Source organism: Mesoplodon bidens (genome assembly GCF_964165515.1).
Source record: "Mesoplodon bidens genome assembly, chromosome: Y".
In the NCBI taxonomy this organism is placed as follows: Eukaryota; Metazoa; Chordata; class Mammalia; order Artiodactyla; family Ziphiidae; genus Mesoplodon; species Mesoplodon bidens.
Window position 1 is genome coordinate 15,617,896 of NC_138180.1, and position 21,846 is coordinate 15,639,741.

The 21,846-nt window shown below is 40.9% G+C and overlaps 1 pseudogene across 1 annotated transcript in view; it reads left to right on the plus strand.

The window, feature by feature from the left end:
• Positions 1-20,189, plus strand: part of LOC308609637 (ubiquitin-like modifier-activating enzyme 1) — a 50,461-nt pseudogene extending 30,272 nt beyond the window's left edge. The window contains exons 3-20 of the transcript in view: positions 2,598-2,695; positions 2,782-2,928; positions 3,052-3,227; positions 3,347-3,451; positions 3,542-3,622; positions 3,953-4,108; positions 6,545-6,711; positions 6,834-7,030; positions 8,677-8,734; positions 8,956-9,151; positions 9,813-9,874; positions 9,997-10,183; positions 11,817-11,903; positions 12,319-12,411; positions 12,535-12,716; positions 13,003-13,104; positions 13,209-13,281; positions 20,089-20,189. The product of the transcript in view is annotated as a ubiquitin-like modifier-activating enzyme 1 (transcript). The remainder of the gene's footprint in view (positions 1-2,597; positions 2,696-2,781; positions 2,929-3,051; positions 3,228-3,346; positions 3,452-3,541; positions 3,623-3,952; positions 4,109-6,544; positions 6,712-6,833; positions 7,031-8,676; positions 8,735-8,955; positions 9,152-9,812; positions 9,875-9,996; positions 10,184-11,816; positions 11,904-12,318; positions 12,412-12,534; positions 12,717-13,002; positions 13,105-13,208; positions 13,282-20,088) is intronic.
• Positions 20,190-21,846: the final 1,657 nt, after the last annotated feature.

Here is a 21,846-nt window from a genome sequence, read left to right on the forward strand (position 1 = left end):
GGTGGATCTAATCAAAATGCTTCTTATAAGAGGAATGAAGGAGATGTCGGTGACAGAGGACAAGTTAATGTGATGACAGAAGTAGATAATGAACTGATGTATTTGAAGGTAGTAGAAGGGGTTACTAGACTAGGAATACTAGCAACCACTAAGCAAAAAAAAAAAAAAAAAAAAAGGGCAAGGAAATACATTCTCCCAGCAGAGTCTCCAGATGGACCCAATCCTGCCAACTTATTGACTTTAGCCCAGTAAAATGGATTTGGGACTTCTAACATGTAGTATTTTATGAGAACAATTTGTAAAGTTTTAAACAATTGAATTCCTGAAAATGTGTTAAAGCAACAATAGTAAACAAATGCAGTTACTTTTTTCTCTTACCTGATTTAAAGCATTACTCCACAGGAAAAAAAAATTAATTGGTGCTGATGTAAAAAGTGTATAAAGATGTAATTTATGATAAGAACAACACAAGAAAAAGGATAAACTAGATAAAAGAAAAAATTCATATATTGAAATTAAGTTGGTATTAATGTGAACTTGGTTGTTAGAAACTGTCAGTTTACTTTATAACAACCTAATTCCAGAGCAACCACTAATAAAATGGCTCTAAAATGTATATAGTAAAAGAAATAACAAATAACCATAAAAGTGGTACACTAGAAGATGTCCAATTAAAAAGCAGATTGTCAGTATGGATTTTTTAAAAACATGACCACCTATATGTTGTTAAAGAGACAAATCTTAGTGTGAAACAAATAGATTTTAAGTAAAATGTTGCAAAGATAAGTCTCATGCCAAGAAAACTCGAAAGAGAGTTATAGTGACTATACTAACAACAGACAAAACAGATTTTAAATAAAAAAATGAGACAAAGGACAGTATATATTACTGTATTATTATATTAGATTAATAATATATTATTGATAAAAGGGTAAATCTGTTGAAATACACAAGAATTATAAACAAATGCTCACCTAACAAAAAAGTTCCAGATACCTGAATCAAAAACTTACAAAATTTGAGAGAGAGATAAATAGGTTCAACAGCATATCCAAATGAATGACAAAACATATGATCACCAAGGGAAGAGAAGACCTAAACAAAACTATGATATAAACCGAGTGCACTTAACAGACATGTATACAACATTCCTCCCAAGAACAGAAGAATACAATTTCCTTTCACTTGAACTAGGAATGTTCTCCAGGATAGACTTCACGTTAGGCCATAAAACAAGTGTCAATAATTTAAATCACACCAAATTGTTCTCTGACCACAAAGGAAAGAATAATGGGCATCAGTAATAGGAGGAACATGTGAAAACTTGTAAATATGTGGAAATTAAACAATGCATTCCTAAGTAATAAAAGAGTCAAACAGTGTCCAAGAGATATTAGAAAATACTCTGAAGTGAATGAAAATGTAAACACAACGTACCAAAACATGGGATTCGGAAAAAACAGAGCACAGAGGAATATATATATATATATATATATATATATATATATATATATATATATATATATATATATATATATAATACATTATATACATTTGTATAGTTTTCTCCATGTCTCTTCTGCAGTTTATTAAGTAATTATTAAATATGGGTTTATAGTTTTATGAAATTGGGAAAATTTCTGCCCACATGTTTTTTGAAAATATTACTTTCGGAGCTCACTGCCATACCATTATCTCTTTCCAGAACTCCAAATACATGAGTATTAAGGCACTTGACTTGTTTGACTTTCCCCCCACACACACACCTTTTGTATTTTGCATAGTTTCTTCTACTTTGTTAAACTTCCTAATTTTTTCTTGTGTGTTAATTTGTTAATCACATCTGTTATGTAAAATCACAGGTCAAGAACATTAAAACATCTATTATAAATATATTTCACATGTCAAAGAAATTCCCAAGAAAGGGGTGGGCCAAAAGAGTTTTTGAAGAAATAATGGACAAAAAATTTACAAATTTAATGAAAACTAAAGCCACAGATGTTGCTGGTAAGTTTCTGGTAAGTGTTGATGGATGGAAGGTAATTGTGAATGTTAGCGTTTTTGAGTTGTGTTTTGTGTTCCTTTAATATTTTTGAGTCTGTTCTAGAGAAATTATGTAGTTGCCATCTGATCCTTTCAGGCCTTACTTCTTTTTCTCTAGAGTGGCATTTAGGCATAGAATACCTGTGTTGTCTGAAGAAATCAGCATTGTGTTTTCGTTTTTGATTTTGTTTTATGATGTACGATACATTATTTTTATTTCTTAATTGAAGTATAGTTGATTTAAAAATTAGTTACTTTTTGCTTTACAGCAAAGTAACTCAGTTATCTATATATACATTCTTTTTCATATTCTATTCCATGATGGTTTATCTCAGGATACTGAATAGATTTCTGTGTGCTCTACAGTAGGACCCTGTTGTTTACCCATTCTATATATAATAGCTTATATCTGTTAACTCCAAACTCCCACTGTATGGGGGAGGGTGTTAGGTGAGGAAGAAGGTGGGAGGTTTTCATATTCCTGTTTTGATAGTGCTGTTGATCTTGGGAGGGAATGAATTGACAGATAACCCTTCATTCTTTTCATCCCCCAGGTCCCTACACCTTTAGTATCTGTGATACCTCCAATTTCTCTGACTACATCTGTGGAGGCATTGTCAGTCAAGTCAAAGTAACTAAGAGGATAAGCTTTGTGACTATGAGCAGGAGGGTGTGTTGTAGGGTTCCAGGCATCTCCACGATTTTACTTTTTTGGTTCTGATATCTTGTTCTTCACAGAAAACCTTGCCTACTTCACAGGCAGAGCCGGACTTTGTGATAACAAATTTTGTCAAGTATTCTCGCCCTCCTCAGCTACAAATTGGCTTCCAGGTCCTGCACCAGTTCCGTGCCCAGCATGGTCAGCCCTCTCGGCCCCACAATGAGGTAGATGGGTGGGCAAGCCAACCAGGTCCTTGAACCAAATCTGCTCTATGCCTTTTCATCTACTTAGTTTTTCTACCTCTCCCTCTCCCCACAGTGGTGTGATTGTTCTTTTACTCCTTCCAGGAGGATGCAACAGAACTGGTGACCCTAGCACAGGCTTGAATTCTCAAGCTCTGCCAGCAGTGCAGCAAAACAGTCTGGATGAAGACCTCATCCAGAAGCCGGCTTATATGGCCCCTGGGGATCTGGCACCCATCAACTCCTTCACTGGTTGTGTGGCTGCCCAGGAGTTTATGAAGGTCAGCGTGAGTGGAGACGGACAGTGCTGGGCCTGGGCCAGGTTCCTTTCCAGCCCTGCTGCTTGCTTTCCAGCTCTGATTAACCAGCGATCACATTCTCTTTCTAACCGACTCCTCAGGGCTGCTCTGGAAAGTTTATGCCTGTTATACAGTAGCTGTACTTTGATGCCATTGAGTGTCTCCCTGTGGAAAAAGAGGCCTTTACAGAGGACACGTGCCTTCCAGTATGTGATTTGGGCCCATGGAGAAGACATTATTGTGGATCTTTTTAACGTGGCTTTTCCCTAACCCTCTCTTCCCTTCACATGACTCAGTGCCAGAACCATTATGATGGGCAGGTGGCTGTATTTGGCTCTGACCTGCAAGAGAAGCTGGGTAAGCAGAGATACTTCTTGGTGAGAGAACCTTGTGGTCAAAAGCTACCTTTAGGTCCCCTAGGCTCTGGCCACCTCTTCTGGAGTCTCCTCGTGGTGTACAAGGGATGGTGTTGGCTTGTACCCTCATCTCATCCCTCTTCCATTTTCTTCGCACCAGGTCCTTTATATCCTGGTCTTGTGCCTCTTTCCTTAGAGGACCATGGATTTTTATGGCACTGTGACTTAAATATGCAGTCATAGATCCTCTTACCCTCTCTTGCCATCTGCAGGGGTAGTGAGGAGTGAGGAGTGGTTTTGTTACCCAGTGACCCTAACCATCTTGTGTCTCTCTTCTTGGCCACCTCCCAGGTGGGTGCAGGGGCCGTTCGCTGTGAGCTACTCAAGACCTTTGCCATGACTGGGCTAGGCTGTGGGGAGGGTGTGGCAATCACCATTACAGACATGGACACCATAGTAAAATCCAATCTGAATCGACAGTTTCTGTTCCAACCTTGGGATATCAAGGTGAGTGGAATGGATATGGTATGTGGTTCAGCTTTGTTTTTCACTTTTCTCCTGTCTTTTTCTGGTTATCTGCCTTATTGCCTTTGGACTTTTTTTTTTTTTTTTTTGGTATGCGGGCCTCACACTGTTGTGGCCTCTGCCATTGTGGAGCGCAGGCTCTAGACCTTCAGGACCAGCGGCCATGGATCATGGGCACAGACGATCCACGGAATGTGGGATCTTCCTGGATGAGGGAACGAACCCATGTCCCCGAAACGGCAGGTGGACTCTCAAGCACTGTGTCACCAGGGAAGCCCACCTTAGGACTTTTTTGTTTGTCTCTTTCCTTCAGTTCTTACCTTATTTCTTTTCTCTACCACTCACTCTTTCTTCCAGGAGATATTTATTGAAAACTTATTACATCTTTCATTTGTGAGTTTAAACCTGTCCCCAGCCATCTTTTTTTTTCTTTGGTTTTTGGTTACGGCTAATGTGGAACTCTGGAAGCTAGATTATAGAGGGATCTATCTGGGGCGTCTCTGTAAAGTTCAGTGTTATTTTGCCTGGCCAGTGTTTATCTTTCCTTTCATTTTATCATGCAAATACTAGGTACTACTTAAGTAGTTAGAATATATAAGATAGCAAATGAAAGGTTTCTGCTTTTGTCTAGTGAGAAGACATAGTAAATGAGAGATTCTCTAATGCAGTGGAGGTTGGCAGCACTCTTTCCTCAAGTCCAAAAGATCACAACTCTTTTAAGAATACTAAGACATTATGTCCTTTTTATCCTCATTTTATCAGGTGAAAGGGTAATTTTCCACTCTGTTCTAGGAGGCTGTCCATAACCCAAAAACACAGTATTTTCCAAATGACCAGACCAATTCATGATGATACAGAACTGTGCATTAACTAAAGAGCCATTCAAAATACAGAGAAAGACAGTGGGTATTGATGTGGATCAGTATTTTACCTTTCAACTAAACTTTAAAGAAATATCGCTTGTCAAGTTTTGATATATATATAATTTTAAATATCAACAGTCATCTGAAAATGTTATTGATTTTTTTTTTCTGTGAGGCTGGATATCCCTGACATCTTTCAAGCAAAACATGTAATACATTAAAGTCAGTAAATAACGAAAATTCAGCTATCTTCTAAGACATTATATAAGTAAAATTTGTAAAACTGTAAATACAGATTGACTCCTGTCATTAACGCTTTGTATTGGAGTTTCTTTCATAGTGTTTGTAGTATATAATGGAATTATTCCATATTTATTAATTAATTAATTTATTTATTTTTGGCTGTGTTGGGGCTTCCTTTCTATGTGAGGTCTTTCTCTAGTTGTGGTAAGCGGGGACCATGCTTCATCGCAGTGCACGGGCCTCTCACTAGTGCAGCCTGTCTTTTTGTGGAGCACAGGTTCCAGACGCGCAGGCTCAGTAGTTGTGGCTCTGGCCTAGTTGCTCCGTTGCATGTGGGATCTTCCAAGACCAGGGCTCAAAAACATTTCCTCTGCATTAGCAGGGAGATTCTAAACCACTGTGCCACCAGGGAAGCCCCTCCAATTTTAAATGGAGTAATAATATTTTAAAATGTTCTCAGATTAAATATCAAACGTAGGAAATCCTGATAGCTGTGCATCAGATAAAAAAGAAACCACAAACTTTGTTTTAACTTCATTTTGGACAACTGCTAGAGCAAATAATAAATACAATAGCACTGTATGTGGTTAGAACATAACAAGGTGAAACATACTGTGTAGGGGCAAGAATGAAAATCAAGATATAGAACTGGAAGTGCCATGAGAGGGTGGTTTGCAGTGTGGTAAAGGAAATCCACATTGGAAAGGTGGTATAACCGCAGAGAATTAAAGATGGTATACGAGAACAGGAAGAAATCTCAGGGAAGAGTATGCCAGGTGAAGTTAACAGTGTGAGCAAAACCCTGAGTTTGGAATATGACTGCTATGTTTAAGTAGTAGAGACAGAGATAGATCATGGTAAGAGAGAAGGTTGTCAAAGGAATAGGGACCAGCTCATTTCACCCTTAGTGAAAGTGGGAATCAATAGAGGGCTTTGCGGAGAGGAATGTGATCTGACTTGGACTTTCAGAGGATCCTTTTTGTTTTTGTAAGTTCAGAGGACCTTGGTTTTCTTTGCGTGAATGCATTCCAACTCGGGGTGCTAGTAACGAAAAACAGTGGATGTTCGGTAGACAAAAGAACAGATACTCAACCCATTGTCTCCTATTGTATCACTGTTTTCCTTTTTTATTCACGCCATTCCTCATTTGTCCTAGCCCAAGCTGTGTGGCATTTGTCATAGACCACAGAGCCTCCTGACCTCAGAGCCTAGGTCTTGTGCATCATTACTTAAATCAGTTTTCAGAACAGCTCTGTAAAGTTTTGTTGGGTGATTATGTGAATGACAGTTCTGTTTCTCCATCACTACCCAGAAATTGAAGTCTGATACAGATGCTGCAGCTGTGAACCAGATAAACGCACACATCCGTGTGATGAGCCATCAGAACTGTGTGGGCCCTCACACAGAGCATGTGTATGATTGATAAATTCCTCCAAAACCTGGATGGTGTGGACAATGCCTCGGACAATGTGGATGCCCGTGAGTTTTGGGGATGGGTGAGGACGAGGCGAGAGTAATGTGTGTGTTTTAGGGAGTGTGTGTCACCGTGTCCTATCCTGATGTTATTTTCCCCACCCTCACCTGCTGCAACTTTCTCACAGGCACGTATATGGACTGCTGCTGTGTGTTGTACCGAAAGCCTCTTCTGGAGTCAGGCACACTGGGTACCAAGGGTAATGTGTAAGGGTTTATCCCCTTCCTGACAGAGTCATACAGCTCCAGCCAGGACCCTCCTGACAAGTCCATCCCCAGGTGCACACTGAAGAACTTCCCGAATGTCATCGAGCACACTTTGCAGGTGATCAGCCTTGCAGGGAGAAAGAGGTGGAACAGATATGTACTGGGACAGTGTCTCAGTTGCCAAACTCTTGTTATTCCGATGATGAAGCCTCAGTGTATGTAATATCTGCCCTCTCTTTAACTCTCCTTCACTCACTTTAAACCTAGGAGCCTAACGCTTTTCATAATGATTTCTTTAACTTGAAATTTTTATTTTGCAAGCATACAGGGAAGTATTATTTATACCATGTGAAATACTTTATGTGAGAAGTGTATATCTAAACGGTGAGGATATGTTTCTTTGTGTACAGGATACTATTTTGTCGTTGAACAAAATTAACTTAATATCATCTCTGCTAGTTATTTAGATATCTCTAATATTAAGTCCATATTTAGGAATAATTTTCTAATTGTTTCCCAAAATATGTTTAATAGTTTGTCAGCATAGTTGGGTTTATATAGTACACATACATACAAAAGAGCATAACTCTCATGTACATTGACAAAGTAAAAGCACCCCATTAACTGGTCCTCAGAACTTGGCCCTAATTACAGTCCCCTTTCAAACCACAAATAACCATCCTTTTATCAAAATGATTCTTAACCCAGTCTTTGAGGCTATGTTTAGGAAGTATGGGAACAGGAAGAAAATGAGCAGTAACAGTTCAGTCTGTCACTTTTCCTTCCAGAAGGGATGAGTTTATACTTGTGGAGTCAGTTCAGTATGTGTCTTTCTCCCTTTCCATGCATCCCATGTTGGTGTGTGTGTGTGTGTGTGTGTGTGTGTGTGTGTAGATACAGAGAGACGGAGAAAGAGATGTGTTTGTGTGTGTGTGTGTTCATTTCTATACATATAAATCCTCTCCTAGGTTATGGTTCTATTATTGTGTTTCTCTCTACCCAGTACGCAGAAAGGCCAATAAAAAGGATTTTAAAACTAATATACTATGTGCCCTTGGACTTAACCACTTCATGCTTCAGATTCCTTATCTGTAAAATTGGAATGACAGTAGTAACTCGCACAGGAATTCTGAAAAACATGTATACTTAATATGCCCTTGTGACTTTCAAACTAAGCTTTAAATGTGTACATGTTTGCTTATTTCTTATTAACTCCATGAGGTGTAGTTTTACTGTTACAGTGTTTGTCTTTAAAATTAGGAAACACAAGTACAGATATGCCTGATTGTCACAAGACTGTGGCACAGCTGGCCTTTGAACCTGGATTTCGAGCATCAAGGTGCTCCAGATCACTTCACCAGTGACTATTTATCGACCTCCGAATTCACAGGGGTCAAACCTCTATCTTACTTTCTTCCCAGTCCCCAGAACCTGCATAGAGATCGTTCATGTTTTATTCTTGGTGTGAAATTTTTCTTGAATTGATGCATGACATACCTAGGGTAATGTGTACATCTTAATAAATTCTGCATGAATGTACACTTGTGTGTAAACCTCTTCCCAGATTAAGATCATAGGTTTTTACATTGTAGTGGTGAGGGCTTGACAAGTTTGACGAGACAGATTGGGAGGGTTTTCTTCCTCTGTTCTGCCATAACAGCCATGCTCTTCCTATTTGCTGTATTTCCTGATGGTGGTCCTAAGGCCTTCAGAAACTTATTTGTTTCCCATAACCCACGTAGTGTTGATTTGCTCTGTCTGCAGTGGATGAGTTTGAAGGTCTCTTCAAGCAGCCAGCAGAAAACGTCAACCAGTACCTAATGTGAGTAATTCTGTCCAAATCCTCGCTCACCGTGTCTGCTGCCTGTCAGTCAAAGCATTCTGTAACCATTGTAACACTTAGGACCTGGTCTACTTTTCAAATAATCTAATGATTCCTTGGGCCTTATACATTTGGGAGTCAGCACTGACTTTTCATGCTGTTAAGCTCCCTCTGGGATCACTGTGTAACTCTGAGTTTGTGTCCTCTCTAATTCTTGATAGGGATTCAAAGTTTGTGGAGCAAACACTGCACCTGGCAGGCATCCAAACCCTAGAGGTGCTGCAGGCTGTGCAGCTCAGCCTGGTGCTTCAGCGGCCACATACATGGGCTGACTGTGTGACGTGGGCTTACTAGCACTGGCACAACCAGTGCTCCAACAACATCAGTCAGCTGCTGCACAGCTTTCCTCCGAACCAGGTATTACACTCTTCTGGGCTCCATTTGTCAGAATAGGCTTACTGGAAGCAGTTTGTTACATGCTTTTGACATGGTTCATTGCAGTTCATCCATTTGTGGCAAGACCACCAAGTCCCAGAGATCTCATTAAATGATTAAGTGAGTGATTTTTGAAGTCAAAGACCTGTTCCTCCCAACCTCTCTCCTCTACCTGCCCAGCCCTGTTCTCTCAAGCAACATACTTGGTACCTATTTCCCTTAGATATGACATGAGTCATTCCAGATTCCCTGTCAGGGCTATAGAGATTGTAGAAGAGAAATTTTTGTGTTAAGAGCACAGGACCTAGGTGGCTTCAAGTCTCAACTGCATTTGATATTGGGACTAATCATGTATTTTCTCTCTGTGCCTTAGTAGCCTCATGTAGGAAGTTGGAATAATGGTGACCTAATTTCATGAGAGTTCTATGAGGGTTGATTTATATTTACTAAGTTAATAAGTTAAATATGTTACTACACGACTGGCAATCCATAAAAGTTTCATAAATAGCTCTGTGTCTGGCACAAAGGGAGTGCCCAGCGATATACTAATTTGGGACTTCCGGGCTTGAAAATGAGGAGTCACAATTATGAGAAAGACCTCTCCTCTCAGGTCCCACTCTCCCACATCTTTCTGTTTTCCTAGCTTACAAGCTCAGGAGCCCCTTTCTGGTCTGTGCACAGCCGCTCATCTTTGATGTCAGCAATGAAGTCTCCTCCCTCAGGTCTCCTACAGTCGGGTCAAATGTGGGTACGTGGATGGGAAGGAGGCTGCAGCTCCTTAGGTGAGTACTGATATGCTTACCCCTCCATACCTTGCCTTCTCTTAGCCCCTGCATCTGGACTAGGTGATAGCTGCTGCCAACCTGTTTGCCCAGGCCTATGGGCTGAGGGGCTCTCAGGACCGAGCTTCTGTGATCATACTCATTCAGTCTGTGCAGGCCCTTGAGTTCACCCCGAAGTCTGGTGTCAAGATCCATGTTTCTGACCAGGAGCTGCAGACCACTTCGTGTGTTGGTGAGGATGTTTATCTAGTTGGCCTAGAGCTAGCATCCTACTTATCACCTACCTATGCAAGCCTCCCCTGTACTTGTGTTTTGCCACTGGCTCTGCTCTGAGATCTCAGGCCTGAGATTAATCCACACTGTCCTTTGGTCCTTGCTTCTTCCAATTTAAAATAAGGTTGGTTGGTTGAGGCAAGTTCTCTGATGCCCTACTACTTTGTTCTTCCCACTGTTTCTCCCTCAGGTGCACCAGTTGTCCAGCTCTTTTCTGTGTGTATGTTTGCTTTGTTTTGTTCTTTCTCTGTTTCTTTTTGTGTCCATATGCAGGGACAAATGGATATGATCTTTACCAGTAGGCTCTCTGCCTTGATTTCTTCCTTGATTCATTTCATTATAGATCTCCTCATCCACCTCCCCCCTTCTTTGGTATGCCTGTTTACCCTATTGTTATTTATTTATTTACTGATTTATTTATTTATTTAGGCTGTGTTGGGTCTTCGTTTCTGTGTGAGGGCTTTCACTTCTTGTGGCTCACGGGCCTACTTGCTCTGTGGCATGTGGGATCTTCCCAGACCAGGGCTCGAACCCCTGTCCCCTGCCCTGGCAGGCATATTTTCAACCACTGGGCCACCAGGGAAGGCCTAACCTATTTTTAACCTCCATATATCTTTCCTCATCTCCCTATCTAGATAGCCCTCCTCATCTCCCCATCTCTAACTACCCCCCAACTCAAATTTCCCCCCCTCTACCGTATTCTGTCTCATGCTCTGTAAGTCTTCCTCTACATTTCATCTTCTTTGTATATATCCTTCAATTTCTTCCTCTGTATATCTCTCCCCTCCTGATGTATGCCCCGCATTTCCCTTCCTAAATAACTACTCTCTTTATTTATCTCCCTACGTGTCTCCCTTTCAGGTGTTTTGAACTTTCCCATTCTCTGAACGTTCTCATAATCTTCACATTTATCCTCCTTGGTCTCCCTCTTCAGATTTTTTTCACGTCTCTCCCATTTCATATTACTCTCTTCTTTGCTGTCTGTACACTTTCCCCCTATGTTCCTTTCTGTATCTCTTATCCCTCTGTCTCTTGTTTTCCCTCGTATCTTCCTTCATGTCTCCCCATCTCTCTCTATGTCTTTCTCTTGAAGTATGTTCTCATTGACTCCCTTTTTTTTTTTTAATTGTGGTAAGAAACACAAAGGATTTACCATCTTTAAATATAGTAGACTTCCAGTTTGGAAGGCTTAATATTTAATGGAATGGATTTTAAGGCTTAATATTTCATTGGATGGATAGATCACATTTTTCTGTCCACTCATTCAGCAGTGAACAACTTCTGTGCTTTCACCTCTTATCTGTCATGATTAATGCTGCTGTCTATATCCTTTCTTAGTGGATTTACCTGTTGCCCTCAGTGTCTCTACAGATCTCCATGTCCCACACACCTGTCTACCTTTTTCTTTTCTGACATGTTTTCTGCCCTATCTTTCCCCCTTCTTTTCTCTTTCCCATGATGTCTCTCCTTTTCAAATCCTTTATCTGCCTGAACATCTCTGCCCCACCCTGGATTCCTGCTGGCACCTCAGACCGTGAACAGGGATTTAACATGTATCTAAGGACTAACGTGTACTTCCTCCCTTTCCGCAGTGGATAATCACCTGCAGGAGCTCAAGCCATGCTGACCAACCAGAGAGCCTCCCTGGGTTCAAGATCTACCCCATCAACTTTGAGAAGGTGCTGTGATGGGGACCTCAACCGTGTATGAGAAATGGCTGAGCCACCCTAAGCTTTTTTGGGGATTACAGGCCTGACTCTAATTATGTTGTTGTTGTTGTTGTTGTTGTTTTCGGTACGTGGCTTTCTCTCTCTTGTGGGCTCTCCCATTACTGAGCACAGGCGCCGGATGTGAAGGCTCAGCAAACATGGCTCCTGTGCCCAGCCGCTCCCTGGCATGTGGGATCTTCCCCGACTGGTGCACGGACCCGTTTCTCCTGCATCGGATGACCCAAGTATCTTTTGTGGTCTGGGCTAGTATTTGGCTGGTCTGGCAGGTAACTGAGGTGAATATACCTCAGGTCCCAGTATCCAGGAAAACTTTTTCTCCTTAACTCTGTCACTCCTGTTCTTCCTCTCTCTCCACTCACAACAGGATGATGACAGCAACTTTCATATGCATTTCATTGTGGCTGTATCGAGTCTCCGGGCAGAGAGCTATAACATTCCCCCTGCTGACCGGCATAAGATTACAATAGTCTATACCTAACCTTGCATCCTTTTCCAAGTTTAACTCTGCCACATTTGAAGTCTTCTGTAGACCTTGAACGTCTCTAACAACTACGTCTTCTCATCACCTTCTGTATTACAGATCAAGCTGATTGCAGGGAAGATCATTCCAGCCATAGCAGCTATAGTTGGCCTTGCAGGTCTGGAGCTGTACAAGGTAGTTCAGGGACACCAACAGCTTGAGTCCTATAAGAACAGCTTCATCAACTTGGCCCTTCCTTTTTTTTCCGTTTCTCTGAGCCCCTTGCCCCACACCATCACCAGGTAAGGGCTTGCTTTTATAGAATCCTTTGGTGTTGCCCATCAGTGATTGATGCTATGTGTGTGTGTGCATGCGTAGAAGTTGTGTGTATCTTATTTCGGTAGAACAGGCTCTAGTTTTCATCATACCTGGTGAGAGGCTTTTTTAATTTTGTGTATCCTTTGTTCATTGTTTGAACCTGTGCAAAGTAGGAATGGAACTGGCATGTTTGTGAAATGAAGAGGAGCGTATGATTAGGGCTTGCTCCCATTTTACTCTTTGTGCTTTACTCTGTGCTTTGTCCCATAATACTACAACCAGCAGTGGTCACTGTGGGATTGCTTTGAGGTACAGTGGCTGCAGCCTAATGGTGAAGAGATGCCCCTCAAGCAGTTCCTTGACTATTTTAAGGTAAGACCCTTTCACTCACTGCACCTGTGGTGGTGGTTGACCAGGTTACTGGTACTGTCCATCCCAGTGACCCTGTTGCCCATCCTTGTTTCCACCCTCTTCAGACAGAGTACAAGTTAGAGATCATCATGCTGTTCCAGGGTGTATCTATGTTCTACTCTTTTATCAAGACAGCAAGTAAGATCAAAGATCAACTCAGGCTTGAGTTGGGTCAGTGTGCAAACAGAAACAGGTCCTGCCTGGGTTGGGAAACATCAGCTAGCTATGCAACTCATCTTCACTGTTCTCTTAACTTTGTCTCTGTAAGTCTTTCCTCTCTGTTTACTTCACAGACTCTCTTTCTCCTCACCCCAGGATGTCAGCAATAGTGAAACGAGTATCAAAGCAAAAGCTGGGACACCACATTCAAGCACTGTTTCTTGAGCTGTGCTGCAACTAGAGCGGCAATGATTTGGATGTCCCCTATGTATGATACACCATTCGCTATTCCCTCTACACCCATCTACCTCATTCTCAGTCAAATCAATCTATTTCCCTTTCTCTTATAGTTGTCGCAAATGCTGAGCCTTAAGTTCTTCTGAGGACTTTTTGTTGTTGCTGCTGCTTTCTACTGTTTGGAGTTGGAATTCTTAATAAAGAGTTATTAATCCAAGTGTGTCATATCCTTCTTTTGTCAAACGCCCGTACCCTGTTGTCTGTGGGAAAGACCAGCCTTTCTTTAGCTCTGCAGGTTCAGGTGATAGTATGAAAGGCTCAGCCCCTCCCACCAGCATGGAATTTGCCTCACATCCAAGCTTATGAGAAAAGATTAAATCCACCTGTTCTGGTAAACCATTGGTTTGCTATTTTTTCCTTTGTCCTCTCTGTTTATAAAAGAAATAGAGGGGGAGTTCAGGAAGATGGCAGAAGAGTAAGTCACGGAGATCACCTTCCTCCCCACAGATACATCAGAAATACATCTACACGTGGAGCAACTCCTACAGAATACCTACTGAACACTGGCAGAAGGCCTCAGGCCTCTCAAAAGGCCAGAAACTCCCCACGTACCTGTGTAGGGCAAAAGAAAAAAAGGAAAAACAGAGACAAAAGAATAGGGATGTGACCTGCACCAGTGGGAGGGAGCTGTGAAGGAGGAAAGGCTTCCATACACTAGGAGCCCCTTTGTGGGCGGAGACTGCTGGTGGTTGAGGGGTGTAGCTTTGCAACCACATAGGAGAGCACAGCAACGGGTGCGGAGGGCAAAGCAGAGAGGTTCCCACACAGAGTATCGGTGATGACTGGCACTCACCAGCCCAAGAGGCTGGTCTGCTAAATGGCTGGGGCATGCAGGAGCTGGGACCTGAGACTCGGGCTTGGGTCAGAGCGCAAGGAGAGGACTGGAGTTGGCGGTGTGAACACAGCTTGAATGGGTTAGTGCAGCACGGCTAGCTGGGAGGGAGTCCGGGAAGAAGTCTGGAGCTTCCAGAGAGGCAAGAGACATTTTCTACCCTCTTTGATTCCTGGTGCGCGAGGAGAGCGCTACTTAAAGGAGCTCCAGAGAAGGGTGCGAGTTGTGGCTATCAGCGTGACCCCAGAGATGGGCATGAGATGCTAAGGCTGCTGCTGCCACCACCTAGAATCCTGTGTAGAAGCACAGGTCCCTCCTCATGCCTCCGTGAACAGGAAGCAGAGCAGCCCGCCAGTGTCAGGGTCCCGAGATCCAGGGACAACTTCCCCAGGAGAATTAATTGTGCACCTCAGGCTGCTGCAAAGTCACGCCAGGTTTGGACACCACAGGCCAGACCTGCATCCATATGCCTCCATCCCCACGGCCTGAGAGAGGCAGAGCCACTGAATCAGTGGCTCCTTTAACCCTGTCCTGTCTGAGCGAAGAACAGACACCCTCAGGCAAGCTACATGCAGAGGCAGGGCCAAATTCATAGCGGAAACACAGGAGCTGTGTGAGCAAAGAAGAGAAAGGGGGGCTTCTCTGGTGGCACAATCATTGAGAATCCGCCTGCTAATGCAGGTAACACGGGTTCGAGCCCTGGTCTGGGAAGATCCCACATGCCACGTGGAGCAACTAGGCCCGTGAGCCACAACTACTGACCCTGCACGTCTGGAGCCTATGCTCCACAACAAGAGAGGCCACGACAGTGAGAGGCCTGCACACTGTAATGAAGAGTGGCCACTGCTTGCCAAAACTAGATAAAGCCCTCACACAGAAATGAAAACCCAGTACAGTTAAAAATAAATAAATAAATGGAAGTACACTTAATTAAAAAATATATTTTTAAAAGATATTTCACACCAGGGTCAAAAACAAAAACAAACAACAAAACACAGACAACAAAAACAAAAAAAGATAAAGGGAGATCTCTCCCAGCAGCCTCAGGAGCAGCGGACTAATTCTCCACAATCAACTTCATGTACCCTGCATCAGTGGAATACCTGAATAGACAATGGTTCATCCCATATTGACGGGTGGACTTTGTGAGCAAGATATATTATTTATTCCTCTTTTCCTCTTTTTGTGAGTGTGTATGTGTATGCTTCTGTGTGAGATTTTGTTTGTATAGCTTTGCTTTCACAATTTGTCCTATGGTTCTGTCTGTCAATTTTTTTTTTACTTATAAAATATTTCTTTCCTTAATAATTATTTTCTATTTTTGTTTTAATAACTTTTTAAATTTTATCTATCTTTTCTTTTTTCTTGCTTTCTTTCCTTCCTTCCTTCTTTCTTTCCTTCTTTCTACTTTTTCTCCCTTTTATTCTGAGCCATGTGGATGAAAGGCTCTTGGTGCTTCAGCCAGGAGTCAGTGCTGTGCCTCTGAGGTGGGGAAGCCAAATTCAGGACACTGGCCCACAAGAGACCTCCCAGCTGCACATAATATCAAATGGTGAAAATCTCCCAGAGATCTCCGTCTCAATGTCAAGACCCAGCTTCACTCAACAACCAACAAGCTATGGTGCTGGACACCATATGCCAAACAACTAGCAAGACAGGAACACAACACCACCCATTAGCAGAGAGGCTGCCTGAAATCATAATAAGGCCACAGATACCCTAGAACACAACTCTAGACCTGGAAATTTTCACCAGAAAGACAAGATCCAACTGCACCCACCAGAACACAGGCACCAGAGTCCCCTCCACCAGGAAGCCTACACAACCCATTGAATGAACTTTAGCCACTGGAGACAGACACCAAAAACAATGGGAACTACGGACCTGCAACCTGCAAAAAGGAGACCCCAAACACAGAAAGATGAGCAAAATGAGAAGACAGAAAAACACACAGCAGATGACGGAGCAAGGTAAAAACCCACCAGACCTAATAAATGAAGAGCAAATAGGCAGTCTACCTGAAAAAGAATTCAGAATAATGATAGTGAAGATGATCCAAAATCTGTGAAATAGAATAGAGAAAATGCAAGAAACATTTCACAAGACCTAGAACAAGTAAAGAAGAAACAAGTAATGATGAACAGCACAATAAATGAAACTAAAAATACTGTAGAATGGATCAGTAGCAGAATAACTGAGGCAGAAAAAATGGATAAGTGACCTGGAAGTAAAATAATGGAAATAAAACTGCAGAGCAGAATAAGGAGAAAAGAATGAAAAGAACTGCAGACAGTCTCACAGACCTCTTGGACAATATTAAATGAACCACATTCGAATCATATGTGTCCCAGAAGAAGAAGAGAAAACGAAAGGGACTGAGAAAATATTTGAAGAGATTATAGTTCAAAATATCCGTAATATGGGAAAGGAAAAATTTAATCAAATCCAGGAAGCACAGAGTCCCATGCAGGATAAATCCAAGGAGAAACACGCCAAGACACATATTAATCAAACTCTCAAAAATTAAATACAAAGAAAACATATTAAAAGCAGCAGGGGAAAACAAACAAACAAACAAACAACACAAAAGAGATTCCCCATAAGGTTAACAGTGGATCTTTCAGCAGAAACCCTGCAAGCCAGAAGGGAGTGGCAGGACATATTTAAAGTGATGAAGGAGAAAAATCTACAACCCAGATTACACTACCTAACAAGGATCTCATTCACATTTGATGGGGAAATTAAAAACTTTAACGACAAGCAAAAGCTGAGAGACTTCAGCACCACCAAACTAACTTTACAGCAAATGCTAAAGGAACTTTTCTAGGCAAGAGACACAAGAGAAGAAAAAGATCTACAAAAACAAATACAAAATAATTAAGAAGTGGGAAGGGGAACATACATACTGATAATTACTTTAAAGGTAAATGGGTTAAATGCTCCGACCAAAAGACACAGACAAGCTGAATGGATACAAATCCAAGACCCATATATATGCTGTGTACAAGAGACCCACTTCAGACCGAGGGACACATACAGAATGAAAGTGAGGGGATGGAAAATGGTATTCCATGCAAATGGAATTCAAAAGAAAGCTGGGGTAGCAATTCTCATATCAGAAAAAAATAGAATTTAAAATAAAGACTATTACAAGAGACAAAGAAGGACGCTACATAATGATCAAGGGATCGATCCAAGAGGAAGATATGACAATTGTAAATATTTATGCACCCAACATAGGGGCACCTCAGTACATAAAACAAATACTAACAGCCATAAAAGGGGAAATCGACAATAACGTATTCATAGTAGGGGACTTTAACACCCCACTTTCACCAATGGACAGATCATCCAAAATGAAAATAAATAAGGAAACACAAGCTTTATGTGATACATTAAAAAAGGTGGACCTAATTGATATTTATAGGGCATTCCATCCAAAAACAACAGAATACACATTTTTCTCAAATGCACATGGAACGTTCTCCAAGATAGATCATATCTTGGGTCACAAATCAAGCCTTGGTAAATTTAAGAAAATTGAAACTCTATCAAGTATCTTTTCCGACCACAATGCTATGAGACTAGATAGCAATTTCAGGAAAAGATCTGTAAAAAAATACAAACGCATGGAGGCTAAACAATACACTACTTAATAACGAAGTGATCACTGAAGAAATCAAAGAGGAAATCATAAAATACCTAGCAACACATGACAATGGAGACATGACGACCAAAAACCTATGGGATGTAGCAAAAGCAGTTCTAAGAGGGAAGTTTATAGCAATACAATCCTACCTTAAGGAACAGGAAACATCTCAAATTAACAACCTAACCTTGCACCTAAAGCAATAAGAGAAAGAAGAACAAAAAACCCCCAAGGTTCGCAGAAGGAAAGAAAGCAAAAACATCAGATGAGTAATAAATGAAAAAGAAATGAAGGAAACAACAGCAAATATCAAGAAAACCAAAAGCTGGTTCTTTGGGAAGATAAACAAAATTGATAAACCATTAGCCAGATTCATCAAGAAAAAAAGGGAGAAGACTCAAATCAATAGAATTAGAAATGAAAAAGGAGAAGTAACAACTGACACTGCAGAAATACAAAAGATCATGAGAGATTGCTACAAGCAACTCTATGCCAATAAATTGGACAATCTGGAAGAAATGGAAAACTTCTTAGAAATGCACAACCTGCCAAGACTGAATCAGGAAGAAATAGAAAATATGAACAGACCAATCACAAGCACTGAAATCGAAACTGTGATTAAACATCTTCCAACAAACAAAGCCCAAGACGAGACGGCTTCACAGGCGAACTCTATCAAACAACTAGTGAAGAGCTAACACCTATTCTTTTCAAAGTCTTCCAAAATATAGCAGAGGGAGGAACACTCCCAAACACATTTTAGGAGGCCAACATCACCGTGATACCAAAACCAGACAAGGATGTCACAAAGAAAGAAAACTACAGGCCAATGTCACTGATGAACATAGATGCAAAAATCCTCCACAAAATACTAGCAAAGAGAATGCAACAGCACATTAAAAGGATTCATTTAACCATTGATAAACAATGACATAGTTAATGACTATGCCTTGCATATTTTAGGTAAATATTAATACAGTGAACAAGGGAGTGCAAATATCTCAGTAAAGTAACTAATTTCATTTCCTTCAAATATGTATATTCAGAAATGGAATTGCTAGGTTATATGGTGGTACTGTTTTTACTATTTTGAGGAACATCCGAATTATTTTCCATAGTGGTTGTACTAAGTTACATTCCCACCAACAGTCTGTAAGTGTTCTCTTTTTTTCTACATGCTTGACTACACTTTTATGTCTTGTCTTTTTCATAATGACCACTATAAAATGTGTGAGTCGATATCTTTTTGTGGTTTTATGTTGCATTTCTCTTACTAGTACAGAACTTGAGCAAATTTTCATGTGTCTGTTGGTCATTCATAGGTCTCCTATGAGAGGAATATATCTGCTAAAGTGTTCAGCCCACTTTTTAATTAGATTATTCAGCTTTTGTTTTAATTGTGTCCTTTTATGTTTGGACATTAGTCCCTTAGCTGTCATGTAGTTGGCAAATCTTTTCTCCCATTCCATAGAATTCCTATGCTTCCTGTTCCATTGCCTCTTTACTCTGTTCAAATATACGCACACACACACACATATATACACGTATACAGAAAAAAAAAACTATAACCCCCACCTAACCATAACATTGTGGACAGTTCCCAGCTACCGGGATCTATTTACATCTGGCGCTGAAACTCTGCCCCAGAGAGGTGGGTGTAATTCCAACATCGCTAGGACCACAGGATGTGTCTCTAGACCCCTAACTACCTTAGATTGCTAGGTAAGGAGTACTCCAATCAAGGCACTTATGTTACTAAGAATGGAACCCACAAAGTCTGGCTCCTGTGACCAAGGGGTTTACTGGTGGGATAAGGGGATTATGATGCAAAGGGCGGGGCTCCAATCAGTCCCCATCTGGCATGCAGTCCTCCTGGCTTGCTTCCTGGGGAAGGGAGCATCTGACCGTGCTGCTGTCTGGAGCTCTGATGTCACAGCCTCAAGCCCAGAAACATCCACGTCTGGGTGCTCTGGAGTGCCTTCCTGTCCTGTGTCCCTATGTGACAAAGGTCTAAGCACTGCCTGGGAAAACTCTTCTACGTGGGTACCAGAGGAATGTGACAGGAAAAGCAGTAACAACCCCAAAGTCCATCAGAGTAGAACGGGCTAACTTGGGTGTGTTCCTAAAATGGAATACTACCCTCCACCCAAAAAGAGTGGATAACGGCTAGTCATATCAGAAATATAAGGATGAGGGGGAGAAAAGTCAGCTCCAGAATACCCATTGTATATAACACATAAACATCAAAATTAAGTAAGTATAATTTGGGGGTGTGCAGTGAAACTTTATACAAACTACAGAATTCAGAATTCGGGTTACAACTAGGTGGAAGGGGGTGGTGGGGCGGAGTGTCTGGAAGAAACATGGAGTGACCTTTCCAGGTGTCAGCAGTGCCGTTACTTACGATGGGGTGTGGGGTACACGAGTGTCTATTTTATTATGTCTTTCCTTTTACATCACTTATATACACTCTGATATGTATGATTTATTTCACAAAAGTTTTAAGAGCCAGGTCTGTGCCAATCAGTGGTCTGAGAATCACTGTGGACATACACCATTCCCAGGTCACATATTTGTTTTTTAACTTGCTTGGGATGCCAACCTTAATTCACGCAGGAAGATAAAAACTTCCCTTAGTGGCTGCTTTCTAACTTTGTAAAGACTGAAAATTAAATCTGAGATGATGTAGTAAATTAAAACGATAGTGATGTTTTTAGATCAAATTGTATGTGTTAAAGTGTATTTGATGGCTCGTTTTTAACATTGAAGAGAATTTGGCATATTCATCTCAGATTAGTTTTGTTATTTCAATTAGAAACCTACTAAATAACTCAGTTTAGGATTAAATGGAAAATTTAAGAACATTGTATTAAATGATATTTATTTGTTTTATTATTATTATTTTTTGATGTGAGGAAAAGAAACCTCAGGTTTTCTGGTTTCTTTTTTTATATTGTGAATTTTATTTTACTTTTTTATACAGCAGGTTCTTATTAGTTATCCATTTTATACATATTAGTGTACGTATGTAAATGGTATTTTTAAAAGAACTAGAGATTCACCGTGTTTATGAGTTTATTAGATTCACTAGATCAGGTTAAATACTAGAAGAGGTGGCAATTAAAGGGCTTAAAAAGAAAATTAGGGAACAGTTCTCAGAGCTTTCTGAGATGCTCTTCCTGGGTTAGAATCCTCAAATTCGGCTCAAATAAAATTTTCCAATTTTTTCTTTAAAAAAGTTTAATTTAAAAAAATAAAAGATTTAATTTATAAATGCACTTAAAAAAAACAGTGATGCCCTTATGCCTTTTTATGGCAGTAGACTATAAAAAAAAGATCAGAATTAACTATTTCAGATACTTGCAATGACCAGGGTGGGTATTTGGTAAAGGAAGCAGCAGCAATGTTTTGTAGTTTTCTGGAGGACCAGGAAAAGAGGCCCGTGTGAGCGGGGACTGTGGGAAAATCCTCACAGAAAACCCATCCCTCTGACCAGAGGAACCCAAATATGTCCCTGTGACCTGAATGGTGGCAGTGTGGTTTTTGTTTTGTGTTTTTTTAAATAATTTTTATGGGAGTATAGTTGATTTTAAATGTTGTGTTAGTTTTTGCTGTACAGCAAAACAAATCAGTTATACATCCACATTTATCCATTCTTTTTTAGATTCTTTTCCCATAGAGGCCGTTACAGACTAACAAGAAGCGTTCCCTGTGCTATACAGTAGGTCCTTACTAGTTACCTATTTTATACATAGTAGTGTGTACA